The sequence below is a fragment of the Vipera ursinii genome (assembly GCF_947247035.1).
Source record: "Vipera ursinii genome assembly, chromosome: 8".
NCBI classification, from domain to species: Eukaryota; Metazoa; Chordata; class Lepidosauria; order Squamata; family Viperidae; genus Vipera; species Vipera ursinii.
Window position 1 is genome coordinate 2,694,686 of NC_139519.1, and position 14,378 is coordinate 2,709,063.

The following is a 14,378-nucleotide window of genomic DNA, read 5'->3' on the forward strand; positions in this document are numbered from 1 at the left end:
CCTTTGTTATTTGTGTTAACATTGGAGATATTATTGGTAAAAATACGAAATTCGGAAAGAATTAAGGGTATACAGATTAGAGATCAGGATTATAGATTGAGAGCGTTTGCAGACGATCTGGTTGTTACAGTGACCCAGCCGGAGAGCTCTGTTGTGGACCTGATGGAGATAATAATGCAATATGGGAAAGTGTCTGGATTTAAAGTTAATGTACAAAAAACTAAAATCTTGGCCAAAAACATGACAGTATCGCAAAAGGCCCTTTTAGAAGGGTTAACTGGATTTGAGATTGTGAAAAGGGTCAAATATTTGGGGGTGCTTTTGTCGCCCTCTAATACAAAATTATATAAAAATAATTATGAAAAATTATGGGGAAAAATCCAAAAAGAAATGGAGAGTTGGGAAAAATTGCAATTGTCTTTGTTGGGGCGAATCGCAGCAGTAAAAATGAATGTCCTGCCTAAATTCTTATTTTTATTTCAAATGATACCGGTTCTTAAGAAAGATTCTAACTTGGAGGAATGGCAGAGAGGTATCAATAAATTTGTTTGGGCAGGGAAAAGGCCACGAGTTAAACTTAAGATTATGCAGGATACTCGTGAAAGAGGTGGTCTTAAAATGCCTAATCTTAAATTATATTATGAAGCTGCTGCGTTAGTAGGTATAAGTGATTGGATTAATTTGACACAAGAGAGATTATTAAATCTTGAGGGCCATGACTTGTTGTTTGGCTGGCATGCATATTTGTTGTATGATAAGAAGGTAGATAATGTGTTTAGAGTGCATATTTTAAGACAGGCATTGCTGAGAGTTTGGAAGAAGTACAGACATAAGCTAGACTGTAAGATACCATTGTGGGCAATTCCAAAACACGCAATAGAAAATATGCATGCTGGTTTCAAACATGATGTGACTACGTACAAGGAGATTCTAAGCTTGGAAAGAAATGTCTGGTGTTTGAAACCATATAGTCTCTTGCGAGATGAGAAGATTGTTCAGAATTGGTTTCAATATACTCAGCTACGGGCCAGGTGGAAAGAAGATCAGAAAAATGGTTTTACAATGACTGATGAAAATCTGATAAAGCAAATCAGAAATCAGGGTCCAGCACATATTAAACGGATATATCTTGCATTGATAGAGATTGACTCAGAAACAGAACTTGTTAAGGATTGTATGATAAAATGGGCCCAAAATATTCAAGAAGTTATTACAATGGACACGTGGGAAAAGATTTGGGTGAGTAACGTAAAATTTACACAATCTCAAAATCTAAGAGAGAACTTTTATAAAATGTTTTATAGATGGCATTTAGATCCTAAAAAGCTTGCAAGTATGTATCCGAATTATCAACCAAAATGTTGGAGGTGTGGTGATGAAGATGCAACATATTTTCATGTATGGTGGACTTGTAAAAAGGTTAAGGCCTTCTGGATAAAAATCTGGTGGAATATGCAGAAGATTTTCAAGCAAAGGATAAAGTTTTGTCCACAACTCTTCTTGTTGGGAATAATCACAGATGCTACGGTTGTGGACACTAAATTGATGTTGAACTTAATCACGGCAGCAAGACTTTTAATAGGTCAGTATTGGAAGAAAGAGGAACTGCCGACCATAGAAGAGTGGACTTTAAAGGTTTCCGACCTGGCAGAGATGGCAAAGATTTCGGCTTACTTGAAAGATCACTCGCAAGAACGTTATATTATGGAATGGAGAAAATGGGTTGAGTATATCCAGAACAAATATAGGGTTAAGAAGTTTCATGTAGCATTTGAATAAGTCTTCCTTCTCTTTTTCTTTCTTTATTTCCTTTTTTTTTCTTTTTTCTTTTCTATATATATTTAATATTATTAAGGTTTGTATTATCCTATATAAGCTAGAGAGTGATGGATTTTAGAGTTTATGGTTGTTAGTATATGGTTGTTTATGATTGTTTTTTTCTATACCTTGTATTTAGCTCTGGGAAGTCGGGGGGGGAGGGGGGAGGGGTAGGGAGGGAGGGAGAGGGGAGGGGGAGGGGGGACTGTTAAAGATAAACTGTATGTTAAAACTTTTCAATAAAAAAAAGAAAAGAAAAGGCATTGACTTCTGACTTCCTCTGTTGCAGTAGAAGGAAGCATTAACATTGAACCTCAACTTTTTATTTTCCCATATTATTATAAACTAGCCATTTCAACAACAAATAACAACAAATGAATTTAATCAGTAAAACCCAAAATCTGCCCCCCACTTTTTTAGTCATCAAGTTTTTGACACCTTGCTAAGCACTGGTGGTACTCAAATATTGTCATGTCCTAAAAGTAATCCCTTCATGGATTACTGCCTTGTCGTGGTGAAGGGGCTTGCATAATTCAATGAAGCTATGAGCTATGCCATGCAGGGCCACCCAAGACGGACAGGTCATAGAAGAGAGTTCTGACAAAATGTGATCCACTGGAGAAGGAAATGGCAACCCACTCCAGTATCTTTGCCATGAAAACCCTATGGACAGTACCAAAAGGCAAAACGATATGACGCTGGAAGATGAGCCCCTCAGTTTTGGAAGGCGTCCAATATGCTACTGGGGAAGAGCAGAGGGCTAGTACTAGTAGCGCCAGAAAGAATGAAGCGACTGGGCCAAAGCCGAAAGGACGCTCAGCTGTGGATATGTCTGGTGGTGAAAGGAAAGTCTGATGCTGTAAAGATTTTTTCTCCATAGGAACCTGGAATGTAAGATCCATGAATCAAGGAAAGCTGGACGTGGTCAAACAAGAGATGACAAGACTGAACATCGACATCTTAGGTATCAGCGAACTAAAATGGACAGGAATGGGTGAATTTAATTCAGATGGCCATCAGGTATACTACTGCGGGCAAGAGTCCCTCAGAAGAAATGGAGTAGCCTTCATAGTCAATAAAAGAGTAGGAAAAGCAATACTGGGATACAATCCTCAAAATGACAGAATGATCTCAGTTCGAATCCAAGGCAAACCATTCAATATCACAGTAGTCCAAGTCTATGCCCCAACCACCGGTGCTGAAGAGGATGAAATTGACTGGTTCTATGAAGCCCTACAGCACCTTATAGAACTAACACCAAAAAATGATGTCCTTATCATCATGGGGGATTGGAATGCTAAAGTAGGAAGCCAAAAGATAACCGGAGTAACAGGCAAGTTTGGTACAAAATGAAGCAGGGCACAGGCTGATACAATTTTGTCAAGAGAATACGATGGTCATAGCAAACACTCTTTTCCAACAACCCAAGAGACGGCTCTACACATGGACATCACCAGACGGTCAACACAGAAATCAGATTGACTATATGCTCTGCAGCCAAAGATGGAGAAGCTCTATACAGTCAGTAAAAACAAGACCAGGAGCTGACTGTGGCTCAGACCATGAGCTTCTCGTTGCAAAGTTTAGGCTTAAACTGAAGAAAGTAGGGAAAAGCGCTAGGCCAGTCAGGTATGAATTAAATCATATTCCTGTTGAATATACAATAGAGGTGACAAATAGATTTAAGGAATTAGATCTGATAGACAGGGTGCCTGAAGAACTATGGACAGAGGTTCACAACATTGTACAAGAGGTAGCAACCAAAATCATCCCAAAGAAAAAGAAATGCAAGAAAGCAAAATGGCTGTCTGAGGAAGCTTTGCAAATAGCTGAGGAAAGGAGGGAAGCGAAAGGCAAGGGAGAAAAAGAAAGATACGCCCAATTGAATGCAGAATTCCGGAGAATAGCTAGAAGAGATAAGAATGCCTTCTTAAATGAACAGTGCAAAGAAATAGAAGAAAACAATAGAATAGGGAGGACCAGAGATCTTTTCAAGAAAATTGGAGAGATGAAGGGAACGTTCAATGCAAAAATGGGCATGATAAAGGACCAAAATGGCAGGGACCTAACAGAGGCAGAAGAGATTAAGAAGAGATGGCAAAATTACACAGAAGAACTATACAAGAATGAGCTTAACGTCCCTGATAATCACAATGAGGTGGTGGTCACTGACCTCGAGCCAGACATCCTAGAATGTGAAGTGGGCCTTAGAAAAGCTGAGCAACAACAAAGCTAGTGGAGGTGACAGTATTCCAGCTGAGCTATTCAAAATCTTAAAAGACGATGTAGTAAAAGTGCTACACTCAATTTGCCAGCCAATTTGGAAAACTCAGCAGTGGCCACAGGATTGGAAAAGATCAGTTTACATTCCAATTCCAAAGAAAGGCAGTGCCAAAGAATGCTCAAACTATCGCACCATTGCACTCATTTCTCATGCTAGTAAAGTTATGCTTAAAATCCTACAAGCTAGACTTCAGAAGTATGTGGATTGAGAACTACCAGAAGTGCAGGCAGGATTTCGAAGAGGCAGAGGAACTAGAGATCAAATTGCCAACATACGCTGGATCATGGAGAAAGCTAGAGAGTTCCAGAAAAACATCTACTTCTGCTTCATTGGCTATGCTAAAGCCTTTGATTGTGTGGATCATAACAAACTGTGGCAAGTCCTTAAAGAGATGGCTGCACCAGACCATCTTATTTGTCTCTTGAGAAACCTATATGCGGGCCAAGAAGCAACAGTGAGAACTGGACACAGAACCACTGATTGGTTCAAAATTGGGAAAGGAGTCCGGCAAGGCTGTATACCTATTTAACTTATATGCAGAGCACATCATGAGAAAGGCAGGGCTAGATGAATCAAAAGTTGGAATAAAGATTGCTGGAAGAAATATCAACAACCTAAGATATGCAGATGATACCACTCTAATGGCAGAAAGTGAAGAGGAACTGAAGAGTCTCTTGTTGCGAGTGAAGGAGAGTGCAAAAGTTGGGTTGAAACTAAACATTAAGAAAACCAAGGTCATGGCATCCGGCCCTCTCAATTCCTGGCAAATAGATGGGGAAGAAATGGAGGTAGTGACAGATTTTATTTTCCTGGGCTCCAAGATCACTGCAGATGGGGACTGTAACCAAGAAATTAAAAGAAGTTTGCTCCTTGGGAGGAAAGCCATGGCAAATCTAGACAGCACACTAAAAAGCAGAGACATCACCCTGTCAACAAAAGTGTGTATAGTCAAGGCTATGGTCTTCCCAGTTGCAATGTATGGCTCTGAAAGTTGGACCGTAAGAAAGGCCGAGCGCCAAAGAATTGAGGCCTTTGAACTCTGGTGCTGGAGAAGACTCCTGCGAGTCCCTTGGACTGCAAGGCGATCAAACCGGTCAGTCCTAGAGGAGATCAACCCTGACTGCTCTTTAGAAGGCCAGATCCTGAAGTTGAAACCCAAATACTTTGGCCACCTAATGAGAAGGAAGGACTCACTGGAGAAGAGCCTAATGCTGGGAAAGATTGAGGGCAAGAGAAGAAGGGGACGACAGAGAATGAGGTGGCTGGATGGAGTCACTGAAGCAGGAGGCGTGAGCTTAAAGGGACTCCAGAAGATGGTAGAGGACAGGAAGGCCTGGAGGAACGTTGTCCATAGGGTCATGATGGGTCGGACACGACTTCGCAACTAACAACAACAACAACAAAAGTTGTACAATTTGTGAAAATGTTGAAAAGCCCTGGACTAGAAGACCTCCAAGATCCCTTCCAACTCTGTTATACTGCTATTGATCTCTCCTCTTTGTGACAGCCCCACGCTCAAGCAGGAGAACCTATACCATCTCAGACAAATGACTATCCAGTCTCTTCTTTAAAATCTCCAGTGATGGAGCACCCACGATTTTTGGTGGCAAGCTGTTCCAATGGTTGATTGTCCTCACTGTCAAGAAGTTTCTCCTTAATTCCATGTGGCTTCTCTCTTTGATCAGTTTCCAACCCTTGTTGCTCATCCTTCCCTCTGGTGCTTTGGTGAACAACCTGGCCCCCTCTGCCTTGTGGCAGCTCCTCAGATACTGGAACACTGCTATCATGACTCCCCTATTTCTTCTTTTCTTTAGACTAGCCAAACCCAAGTCCTGCAGCCAGTCTTCATATGTTTTAGTCTCCAGGCCTTTGAACATCTTAGTTGCTCTTCTCTGAATTTTTTCCAAACTCACAACATCTTTTTTGTGATATGATGACCAAAATTGGCTGCAGTATTCCAGGTGTGGTCTTACTAGGGCTTTATAAAGCGGTACTAATACTTTGTGTGATCTTGATTCTATGCCTCTGTTTATATAACCCAGGATTGTATTAGCTTTTTTTGCTGCTGCTGCACACTACTGGCTCATAGTAAAGTGATTGTCCACTAGGACTCCAATGTCCCTCTTACAGTTACTGTTTTTAAGCCAGGTCTCATCTAATCTGTATTTGTACCTTTGATTTTTCTGGCCTAAATGTAAAACATTGCTTTTTCTCCATATTAAAACTCATTTTGTTGGATGGGGCCCATTGTTCCAGTTTGCCAAGATCGTTTTGAATCCTGAGCTTGTCTTCTGGGGTGTTGGCTGTTCCTGCCAGTTTAGTGTCATCTGCAAATTTGATGAGTTTCCCTTCAATTCCCTCATCTAAGTCATTTATGAAGATATTGAAGAGTCCTGGGCCTAAGACGGAATCTTGTGTACCCCACTGCTTACTTCTCTCCCTGTGGATATAGTGCTGTTGAGGACTACTCATTGAGTACAGTTTGCCAGCCAGCTACAGATCCATCTGGTGGTGATGTTATCTATTCCACCTTTTTCTAGCTTACCAAGGAGTAGGCTTTGGTCTACCTTATCAAATGGCTTACTGAAGTCTAACTATACTACGTCCACAGTATTTCGCTGGTCTATTAGTTTAGTCACTTTATTGAAGAATGAAATAAGATTGGTTTGGCATGATCTGTTTTTGACAAACCCATGCTGGCTACTGATTATGACTTTGTTTGCTTCTAGTTGTTTGCAGGTGTGTTTTTTAATTATCTTTTCCAGGATCCTTCCAGGTACTGGTCTGTAGTTTCCTGGGTCTGATTTCCCCCCCTTTCTTGAAGATGGGAACCACATCAGCCCTTTCCCAATCCTCAGGTACTTCCCTGGTGCTCTGGGATTTTTGAAAGATATGGTGCAATGGTTCTGAAATAACATCTGCCAGCTCCTTCAGAACTCTGGGATGTAATCTGTTGGGTCCCGGTGATTTATATTCATCAAGGTCAGATAGGTGTTCCCTTACCATTTTCTTGCTTATTTTAATATTTGTTTCTAGTTTGTCTATCGTAGGGTTTTTTTTGTATGTTGGGTTATAATTTCTTTTTGTGTGAAGACTGATGCAAAGTATGAGTTAAGCAGTTCTGCTTTCTCCCTGTTGCTGTTATTTCCTTGCCATCTTTTCTCTTGAGTGGGCCTACAGTTTCCTTGACTTTTTTCTTGTTGTTAATATATTGGAAGAAACTTTTTTTTAATAAAATTTTATTAATTTTCCAATATTACAATGGTATCTTTAAAAAGCAACGTGGTGTCTGGGTTACAATAGTTCCCATTTCAGACCAATACATATTATTACAAATCTCCAAGTTGTTAAAACTAATATTTCCTCTGTCTTGTTTCCTTTAATACGTATTACCTCTTATCTAAATTAACATACTTCTCATTGCTATCCATCAGTCATTTAATAGTTTCCTTATATTTGTCAATACCTTAGTATATTTTATATTTTAACATTCCATCTTTAAAACATCAAAACACCTTATATATTTTTCCAGCTTTAATTTTACATTAATATTAAAATTAAATGTTTAAAGTTTCTCATTTTCGTATTTCTAAATAACCTCCTTTCCCTTTACACAATTTTCTCCAATACCTAGTAATGTAAATACACTTCTTATTTATCTCATTTTCATATCGACAAGTTAGTAGTACAATATAAGAATGGTAGTCATTAGAATACCAATTGCAGGGAGGAGAAAAGGACAGAGGACAATATAATATTCTTATTTCTCATTTATAGTTTCCACATATTGAAAATTAACCAAAATTTCTCCCGTTTCAATATTTAATACATCCTTTCATATTACTACATCCAAGTATATTAGTTACATTGTATCATTCTTAACATATATACATCTTAATCCATTTCATTTAAAGAGCTCAATATTTTAATGTTAGTATTCATACATCTGTATTTTGTTTTTTTTAATTAGTCAGTATTTTTATCTACACATCAAAACAATCTCTCATAATCCAAGCACAATCCTGTCTATTTTGTTATTATCTATTTCAGGCCTCTTAAGTATGTCCATATTTCTTCAATCTTATTGTTGCTTTCTTCCTTTGTCATGTCATTTTTCGCTTTTTTGCCACAGGGTCATCAAAGCATTCTTGTATTGTTATATCACATTGAAGTAGTCCTTCAGTCTCTGTTTTTGAAGGATTGAGGGGTCTGTTAACAGTGCCAAATCTTCTCATTATTTTCACCTCTTGATATAATTGTCCTGGGCTAAATAAATTTTGTTCCACCTTCTCATTTTGGTCTTCAAAAGTCTGTGCTTGTTGAATAGTTAATTTTTCTGCCAATGTATTTAATTCTTCTGTTAAGTTCTGTCCCGATAAAATATTAATTGTAGTCACAATTTGAGCTTGTTTCTTCGAGATGTTTTCTAATTCTTTTCCAAAAGCTCTTATTTCATCTCCAGCTGTAGAAAGGAACTGATAGGTTTGGTAGGATATTTCCCACATAGCATAGATTTGGTTTTGAAACTCTTCCATGGTGGAGTTTTACATCTGGTGTTCAAGGTTAATCTTATCTTATTTTTCTTAAATGTTTTCTTAATTTTTTTGAAAAAAGAAAATCAGATTGCAATTTCAGGTTTAGCCACTGGGTGTCCCCCAAGTGCTTTGAAAGTTCTTTTCTTTTAGTCCGTTTCTTTTTTCAACTTTTTTTTAAAAAAACACCCCTGAGCTTGCTCGCCGCTTGTTTGAAGGGAGGGTTGAATTCCCCCCCTCCCTCTCCACAGGAGGGAAGGTACTTAGCAGCTTATTTAGGTGAAAAGAAGAAGATTAAGGTATAAGAGAGGAATCTTACCCCCGTCTCTTCCATGCTGCTTTAATGTTGCCTGATGGTAAGTTTGACTTCGGCTGTCTGCAGCCTAGTAACTGGCCATATTACTATGGCCCGTCTTTCGTCCGCCAGTACGAAGGGAATGCAGGCACTAAGGGGGGGGGGGGGTTTGCAGCTCTCCCACATTTCTGCAAAAGCCCCTTCTTACTGGTCGCCCCTCCAGGACGACTCTTCGGCCCTTTTAGGACCCCCCAGCAATGCAAAACTGGACGTGGAAGACGAGAGCCATCCTCCAGACGTCCATGTCGGCTGGCTTGGCAAACCGGAAGCCTGGAAGAAACTTTTTTTTATTATCCTTGATTTCTGTTGCAAGTCTTTGTTCATTCTGAGCCTTTGCTTTCCTGACTTCAACTATGCATGTTCTGGCTGTCTGCTGATAATCAGCCTTAGTTATGTGCCCCTCTTTCTATTTTTTGTACTTGTCCTTTTTATCTTTCAGTTTGTCAGAGAGATCTTTGTGCAGCCATGCTGGTTCCTTCTTGAATTTCTTGTTTTTCTTTTTCAGTGGTATTGTGCTGGATTGAGCTTTTATGATCGCATTAAATGTTTATATTCAATTGTTATCAAAATACTAAGAAATGTACTAACTCAAGATTGATAAAAGGGAATATTATTGGAAGAGAAAATCGAAAGCTACTATGTGGATTATGGAATTATAGAAATTAATTGTTATTGTTTTTAAATATAAGCCCTGACACCATGCTGTTTACTAAATATTAAGGTGATTATGTTAAAAAAATAATAAAATATATTTTAAAAAAGAAAGTAGAATATTAGTAATTCCTTAAACTGGAAAACTAGAGGCACTCTAAAACTATGCCTCTAGTTGGCTCATATTTCAGTTTGCCATTAACTGCAGGGTGACGTAGTAGTTAGAATGCAGTATTGCAGGCTGCTTCAGCTCACTTCCAGGAGTTTGATCCTGACCAGTTCAAGATTGATTCAGCTTGCATCCTTTGGAGGATGGTAAAAGAAGGACCCACGTTGCTGGGGACAATATGCTGACTCTGTAAATCACTTAGAGACGGCTGTAAAGTGCTATGAAGTGGTATATAAGTCTAAGTGCTATGGCTATTATTTCAAGGCTGTTTTCATATGCTTCAATACCAAGTGAGGTATTTTCCCTCTTATATCTGTGCATTGTTTTTCGTTTCCATGTGCTTTTCTCTCTATTAACTTTCATTGGTTACTTTCTTTAATTTGTTAAATTAACTATTCTGTTCAATTTTACACCATCTATTAATTTGATTTCCTCTACTACAAGTCATCAATAAAAACATTGAAAAATAGAGGCTCAGGACTGGGCCTTGTGACTGGTTGAGAGTTCTCCCCAGTTTGATGAGGAACAATGGATGGGGACGCTGGAACCAGTTTTCACTCTGCTGTCAGGCCATCCAGCAAGATTTCAAGAGGCATATCAATCAATCAAAATGGCATGGGATGTTTTGTGAAATGCTTTGCTGAAATCATATTACATCCATGTCAATCTCACAATTTGTTAAGGAAATTACCTGCTCAAAAATGAAATTAGATTTGCCTGGCAAGATTTGTTCAGGACAGATTCCCTCCCCACCCCATGACTTGGCACATACAGCATATACTTTTCAGCTGATCTCTGGATGACCTGCTCTAGAACTTTATCCATGTCAGACTATCCTGTAGTTCCCAGTTCCTGCCCCTTTCTTTCTAGCTCATTTTCATTTCAACTTGAAAACATTTGTCCTTCTCCAATTCTCTAGCATTTCACCAGTTTTCCAGAATTTCTCCAGAATATATAAAGGTTCAGTTGATTCTTTCATGCCTGGAAATGTAAAGTCATTTAAAAATTCTCCTATTGGTCTCATGTGTCAATCCTCTACGCTCCTGTTGCTGCTGCTGCCGCTTCTGATGGAATGCAGACTTTTCTGAGCAAAGACTGAATCAAACTGGACGCATTGGCACTGAGCCTGGGACGTGAGTGCGCTGGAGAAGCCACAGAATCAGAGCAACCCACCACAACCACAAGTTTTCTCCTCTCCCTACTGTGTCATTTACTGATACACTTTCACTGCCTCCCTATTTGTAGAAAATAGCATTAAAAAAAGATGTGCAGCTTCTACGATGATATCTGAAACACCTAAAATACAACCCTTGGACTCACTAAAATGCTTAGAGCATAATCAAATTCATTATGTAAGCAATGTCTGCCCAGCGTAAAACAATAAATCATGATCATAATAAATTGGCTGCTCAGGGAAAGAGTCCCAATCGATGAGCTGAATAAAATACAATGCTTAAAAAAAGAAAAATCAAATTACCACTTGTGACAAAAAAAAAGAAAATATGCCCCACCTGACAACAGAAATGAAGAAAGATTTCTAAAGGAGCCCAGCAGAGTTTCTATTTGTGTGAAAATGGACTGCCTCCCCACTGTCCACCCCACCCGCAGCCCTGCTGCCACGTGGGCCAACTCTGCCACTGCCAAACAGGCCGAGCTCCGAGCTCAGCGCGGCGGCAGTGGGGTGTCAAAATGGGAAGCCCCTGCCCACTGCTCTGCCCATCTGCTCACTGGGCTGTGTGATGGCCTCCTTGGATGCTTTCCTGGAGGGCAGCTCGGAGCAGGAGGAGGAGAAGTCGGTCCCAGACAAGAGGCGGGGGAGAGGTAGCAGCTGGTTGCCCTGAGCCGGGACTGGTTGCCCTGAGCCGGGACTGGCAAGACAAAGAGTGACAGAACAGTTGCAAGGGGCAGTCTAGACCCAGCTGCAGAACAACACGTCCATTTTGGTGCCTTATGCTTGCCAGTTTCTTCGTTGGTCTTCCTGAATGGTTCGGACAATGATCAGAGAGAGACGGCAGGCTGGGTTCCAAACGCTTTATTCGCTTCAGCTCCGGACAGCTGACAAGCGGAGAAACCCTTCCTTTTATAGCAAACTGTCAACAAATCAGGAAACCGTATTCTCCTGCCTTGAGGGCGGCGACCAATAGCCTGCCGGTAGCTTTGACAGCTCCCGGGCAATTGCGCTTGCGCAGCTTGGCAGGGGAATCCGTCAGTTGGCTGGCTTGCCGGCTAAGGGGAGGCGTGTTTTAGGGAGCCGGCATTCTGACAGCTCGCAGCTGTAAGCCGGGCCGGTTCTTGCACCTGTGCAGCCTTTTTGATAGCTGTCACTGTTAGTGGCTGCTGCCGGCCTGTGCGCGTGCGCGGTTTCTTCCGGCAGCCTTTTGACAGCTGTCATCTGTCAACGGCTGCCGCGCTAGGGATTCCCTGGTTGTTCTCGGGCCGGGAGATTGTCCCTATAATGTCAGTATGCAACACCCCTTCCCCCCCTCCCTTGATTTGAACCTTTTAACAATAAATACACTTCCTGACCTGAGTGTAGACTGGATTCATGCTGTGACTCTTGGACCTACTTTCAGATTTGCCTTGCTTTGGAATTTGACAGTGGACTTTGAGTGGGGGGGGGCCTTGCTTGCCTCTACTGTGTCCTTGTCATGTGGACTGCTCCAGTTTTGTGGATTCATGCAGGAGTCATTTCAGAACTGAACTGAGCCATTTGTTGGGAGATTGCCTTGTTGCTTGACTGGGATTCCCTGGGGAAATTTTTGGAGGGTTTGAAAACCTCAGTAAACCATGTGAGTCCTCTGTGTTGTGTGCGCTGTGAGCGGGAGCAGGACAGCTGCTGGATCGGCTCTCCCTCTGGCCACCCAGTGAGATGTTCCCACTGCCAGTTGGCCGTATGGAGTTCTCCTGTGCTGACTTGGCAGCAGTGAGTTGGCAGAGGTGACTTGGCGGCGATGAGCTGGCCATGCTGAGCTTGACACTCCAATTTATCCCACTCCGCAGTGGGGAACTCTGGCAAGCTTTCAAGACTCTGTTATACCTTAGAGCAATAGAGTTCCAGTAGTTCTTTCATTGTATATTCCCTGACCTGCTCACCTTGAGAAGCTGGCAAGCTTTGAGCCACATGCATAATTCTAGTTGTATCCCTCTGCACAATTATCCAAACACTAACCCAAGTTAGGCTTGGCAAAGACATAGATCCTCTTGACTGCCTGCCTGAATGAGGATTCGAGTCAGGTTATTCTAATCTTACCAAAATATTCCCCATTTGTTTCTGTTATGGGAGAAGCAGGACAAATGCATCGGCAACGGCAATGTTTCTCCTATGTACATCTTTGGTCAACACCAGATCACTGCTTTAGGGTGGCAGCTGTCATCCTGCAAGAGGCTGTCTGAGAAGAGGCCCAACCTCACCAGGTAAGAAGTTCTCAGCAAGGTCCTCCCGTTTCAACGCAGCTTGCTTGCTCATTCAGCTGGACTGGATGGGCTCCACGATCCCATCTGATATCCTCACTTTACAAGATCAAACATTTACCAAAGGCCAGACTTAGGAACCATTTTCACCGCTGATACATCCTAGCTGCATTTGGATGATTTATACCCATGTGGAACTCCGGATGGCCCCTGACCTTCGCTCGTTTTGCTGGGACCTAAAAACTTGGCTATTCGAGCTTGCCGGCCTGGACTGAGGGTTTTGGGTTAAGGTTTTAATTTTTAATTATTTTGGGGCTATTTAATTTAATTTTATTTTAACCTGTATATATTGTACTGTTTTAATTTGCCCTGTAAACCGCCCTGAGTCCCTCGGGAAAAGGGCGGTATATAAATCGAAATAAATAAATAAATAAATAAATAAATAAATAAATAAATAAATAAATAAATAAATAAATTTTAAAACATTGTATAATATTGTTATTGTTGAAATAGTTGATTTAGGTTACTGTACTAGATTTGGAAAAGAATTCGACCGACTATTGTAAACTATTTCTATTTCTTGTTCTTGTATTATAAAATGCTTTTGGCTCATCCATTTGCTAACATGCTACAGCCAGAGACATCCAAAAAGTCAAGAGAGTAGCCACCCCGTGTGTCAAAGCTTCCCCCTCCCCTCCACTTACGTGCATTGGGATATCATCTTTTTTTGGCCCCCACCCTCCATTTATTGCCCAAAGCAATAAATCATATTATGGCTAGTTGATACACCTTGGAAGAACAAGTGAGGTCCCCTCCTCGCTCCCCTTTATCTTTACCTAGCAAGCTGAATAATCCAGCCAATTTTTTTAATTTTGAGGGAACTTCTGGATGCGCCCACAGCAGCGTGAACTGATCTGCTTTGCCAGTCTCTTCTAACAGTTGACGTTTGCCAGGACTGGCAGACAGCTAGCCTTGTACCCATCTAAAAAGGGGGGGGCTAGGGAAGAAGCTGGAAACTGTAGGTCAGTGAGCTTAATAGCTTAACAAATTGTCAGGAGGGAAGTACAAAAGTCACGTTAGAAAGGATTACTTCACAGACTGACTAGTGGACGTTTGGAACCAACGTCCAGTGGTTCCGTCAGTAACAGAGTTTAAATA

General features: G+C 41.0%; 2 protein-coding genes across 2 annotated transcripts in view; both read right to left on the reverse strand.

The window, feature by feature from the left end:
* BOLA3 (bolA family member 3) overlaps positions 1-14,378 on the reverse strand; it is a 460,366-nt gene that overhangs the window by 146,111 nt on the left and 299,877 nt on the right. The window lies entirely within an intron of this gene.
* LOC310644099 (substance-P receptor-like) overlaps positions 1-14,378 on the reverse strand; it is a gene marked incomplete at its 5' end in the record, with an annotated part of 69,905 nt that overhangs the window by 22,326 nt on the left and 33,201 nt on the right. The gene's annotated exons all lie outside the window — the stretch shown is intronic.